The sequence below is a fragment of the Ascidiella aspersa genome, chromosome 5, assembly GCF_963924565.1.
Source record: "Ascidiella aspersa chromosome 5, kaAscAspe10.2, whole genome shotgun sequence".
Taxonomy (NCBI): Eukaryota; Metazoa; Chordata; class Ascidiacea; order Phlebobranchia; family Ascidiidae; genus Ascidiella; species Ascidiella aspersa.
In genome coordinates this window covers 13,100,849-13,104,613 of record NC_139451.1, presented here as the reverse complement: position 1 = coordinate 13,104,613, position 3,765 = coordinate 13,100,849, and the positions used below count along the sequence as shown (strand labels likewise).

The following is a 3,765-nucleotide window of genomic DNA, read 5'->3' as shown; positions in this document are numbered from 1 at the left end:
CCCAGGGACAACACTCATCTTTGCTATACTTGTGGGAGCTGACAAGCTTCGACAAGTAAAGAATCGGTGAAAAGGCGATTGGCTCGCTGGGCAGATGTTGCTGCTGCGCGAAGAGCCGAGTGTCAGTTTGTCGGGTTCTGAGCGGTCGCTTCGGCGAAGTTGTCTGGCGTGCGTTGCGCTCGCGCCGGTGTTGGCGACGTGGCGGTCGAAAGGCCTGCCGACGAAGTCTTACTCCGGCGGGTGCGACGGGCGGTGACGGTTTTCTGAGTTCGGGCAGCCGAGCAAAGAACGAAATTTTAACGGAGAAGCCTTCGGGTTTCGCATCGACCGAGCGACGGCGCCGCATCAGCGGCGCCTCCTTCGTCGGCCTTTCGGGGCTACGCTAAAGTAGCTACCTGGTTGATCCTGCCAGTAGTCATATGCTTGTCTCAAAGATTAAGCCATGCAAGTCTAAGTACGAGCTCTCGTACAGTGAAACTGCGAATGGCTCATTAAATCAGTTATGGTTCATTTGATCGTACGTTTTACGTGGTTAACTGTGGAAATGCTAGAGCTAATACATGCGTGAAGCGCCGACCTCGCGGGAGGCGTGCTTTTATCAGACCAAAAACCGACCGGGCTTCGGCCCGCAACCTTTGGTGACTCTGGATAACTTTGCGGATCGCACGGTCTCGCACCGGCGACGGATCATTCAAGTGTCTGCCCTATCAACTTTCGTCGGTACGGTACTGGCCTACCGAGGTTCTTACGGGTAACGGAGAATCAGGGTTCGATTCCGGAGAGGGAGCCTGAGAAACGGCTACCACATCCAAGGAAGGCAGCAGGCGCGCAAATTACCCATTCCCGACGCGGGGAGGTAGTGACGAAAAATAACAATACAGGACTCTAAACGAGGCCCTGTAATTGGAATGAGTACACTTTAAAACCTTTAACGAGTATCCATTGGAGGGCAAGTCTGGTGCCAGCAGCCGCGGTAATTCCAGCTCCAAAAGTGTATATTTAAGTTGTTGCGGTTAAAAAGCTCGTAGTTGGATTTTGGGCGCAGGCGGCCGGTCCGTCGCAAGGCGTGTACTGGCCGTCCTGGCCTCACCTCCGGTTCTCCGCCGGTGCCCTTGACTGAGTGTCGGCGGCGGCCGGAACGTTTACTTTGAAAAAATTAGAGTGTTCAAAGCAGGCGATTCGCCTGAATAATGGTGCATGGAATAATGGAATAGGACCTCGGTTCTATTTTGTTGGTTTTCGGAGCGCGAGGTAATGATTAAGAGGGACAGACGGGGGCATTCGTACTGTGCCGTTAGAGGTGAAATTCTTGGATCGGCGCAAGACGAACGACTGCGAAAGCATTTGCCAAGAATGTTTTCTTTAATCAAGAGCGAAAGTCAGAGGTTCGAAGACGATCAGATACCGTCCTAGTTCTGACTATAAACGATGCCAACTAGCGATCGGGGGGCGTTAGTTTTACGACCTCTCCGGCAGCTTGCGGGAAACCAAAGTCTTTGGGTTCCGGGGGAAGTATGGTTGCAAAGCTGAAACTTAAAGGAATTGACGGAAGGGCACCACCAGGAGTGGAGCCTGCGGCTTAATTTGACTCAACACGGGAAATCTCACCCGGCCCGGACACAGTGAGGATTGACAGATTGAGAGCTCTTTCTTGATTCTGTGGGTGGTGGTGCATGGCCGTTCTTAGTTGGTGGAGCGATTTGTCTGGTTAATTCCGATAACGAACGAGACTCTGGCTTGCTAACTAGTTACGCGACCCAATCGGTCGGCGTCTAACTTCTTAGAGGGACTAGTGGCGTTTAGCCACACGAGATTGAGCAATAACAGGTCTGTGATGCCCTTAGATGTTCGGGGCCGCACGCGCGCTACACTGACCGGATCAGCATGTGCTCGCCTTGGCCGACAGGTCTGGGTAACCCGCTGAACCCCGGTCGTGCTAGGGATAGGGAATTGCAATTATTTCCCTTGAACGAGGAATTCCCAGTAAGCGCGAGTCATTAGCTCGCGTTGATTACGTCCCTGCCCTTTGTACACACCGCCCGTCGCTACTACCGATTGAATGGTTTAGTGAGGTCCTCCGATTGGACCTGGCGCGGCCGGCAACGGTCGAGCCGGCGTCCGAGAAGACGATCTAACTTGATCATTTAGAGGAAGTAAAAGTCGTAACAAGGTTTCCGTAGGTGAACCTGCGGAAGGATCATTAACGGTCTCGCAAACGCTTCGGCGAACGCGAAACTCGGACAAGCGAGAGAAAAAGTTTTTGCTACCCGGCGCCCGACCCGCGAGGAGCGGCGCGCCGGCCGGCGATTCGGTCACCCGGTAATGTTTGCGCGTCGAGTGCCGCGGTGCCGCGCGCTCCGGCTTCAAGCGTCGGCCTGGCCGACCGCTCGGCGCGGTATATTTTGTCACCCTTTAGTGCGAGGCACTGTGCGAGCGAAACAATCGTGGATGGCTCTTGGCGGTGGATCACTCGGCTCGTGAGTCGATGAAGGACGCAGCTAGCTGCGTGAATTAGTGTGAATTGCAGGACACATTGAGCATCGACGTTCTGAACGCAAATTGCGGCCTCGGGTCAATCCCGGGGCCGCGCCCGCCTCAGGGTCGCGTTGCAAACGTTCCGCGCGGGGATTTCTCCGCGCGGCTGCTGCGGCGTCGGACGCGCGAGCGCCCGTCCCGCTCAAGACAGCACGGCACGATGTGCGACGATCGCGACCAGAATCCCGCGCGGCGGCGGCGAGTCGACCTCGAAGAGGCCAACGGCTGGCGGCTCAAGGGCGGGAATCGAGGTGCGCGGCGGCGCGCGGCGCCGACGGCGAGCGCGGAACGGGAAGAATAGTCCCGGTCCTTACTTTCGGCCTGAGGTCGGACGAGGCTACCCGCTGAATTTAAGCATATTACTAAGCGGAGGAAAAGAAACTAACGAGGATTCCCTCAGTAACGGCGAGTGAAGCGGGATGTGCCCATCGCCGAATCCGCGCGCTTTTGGAGTGCGCGGAATTGTGGCGTACGGAATTCGTCACGGCGCGCTTCGCCGGTCGCCCGCGTCCTTCTGATCGAGGCCTTGTCCCAGAGCGGGTGTCAGGCCCATGGCGGCGACAGGCGGGCGCGCTACGGCGTCTTCCCAGAGTCGGGTTGTTTGGGAATGCAGCCCAAAGCGGGTGGTAAACTCCATCTAAGGCTAAATACGGTCACGAGACCGATAGCGAACAAGTACCGTGAGGGAAAGTTGAAAAGCACTTTGAAGAGAGAGTTAAAGAGTACGTGAAACCGTCGAGAGGCAAACGGGAGGGCCTGTCGGGTCGCCCGGTCGCTTTCAGCCGGCCCCCTGTCGGCGACGTTGTCGTGCGGACCCTCACGGGCCGCCGGCGGCGCCGCCCGATCGGGGACCAGCGCACTAGCGCCGGGCGAAGGCCGCGACCGTCTGGACGGCGGCGAGAAGGCCGCGCGCAAGGTAACCCGGCCTCGGTCGGGTACTATAGGCGCGCGTGTCCGTCGGCCCGCCGTTCGGGCGAGGAGAGATCGCCGCGTCTGCCCTTCGGGGCCGAGCGCCCGGTGCCGGCTGGGGCGTCGTGGGTCGGGGACTGTTCTCAGTGCCCAGCCTCTTCGTCTCGGTCGCGCTTCCGGTGTCGTTTCGCGAGGCGCACGGGGTCCGCGGCTGAAGTCAGCCACCTTCCCGACCCGTCTTGAAACACGGACCAAGGAGTCTAACGTGAGCGCGAGCCACGGGGCAGTACGAAACCCATGGGCGCAGTGAAAGTGAATGTC

The 3,765-nt window shown here is 58.1% G+C and overlaps 2 non-coding genes and 1 pseudogene across 2 annotated transcripts; all 3 read left to right on the top strand.

The window, feature by feature from the left end:
- The first annotated feature begins 392 nt into the window (after positions 1-392).
- Positions 393-2,203, top strand: LOC146144307 (small subunit ribosomal RNA). Its single transcript, XR_014500566.1, has one exon. It is a non-coding gene; the product is annotated as a small subunit ribosomal RNA (ribosomal RNA).
- Positions 2,204-2,450: 247 nt separating this feature from the next.
- On the top strand, positions 2,451-2,604 carry LOC146144306 (5.8S ribosomal RNA). Its single transcript, XR_014498919.1, has one exon. It is a non-coding gene; the product is annotated as a 5.8S ribosomal RNA (ribosomal RNA).
- A 248-nt stretch (positions 2,605-2,852) lies between these two features.
- The window catches only part of LOC146144305 (large subunit ribosomal RNA), a 3,679-nt pseudogene continuing 2,766 nt past the window's right edge, over positions 2,853-3,765 (top strand).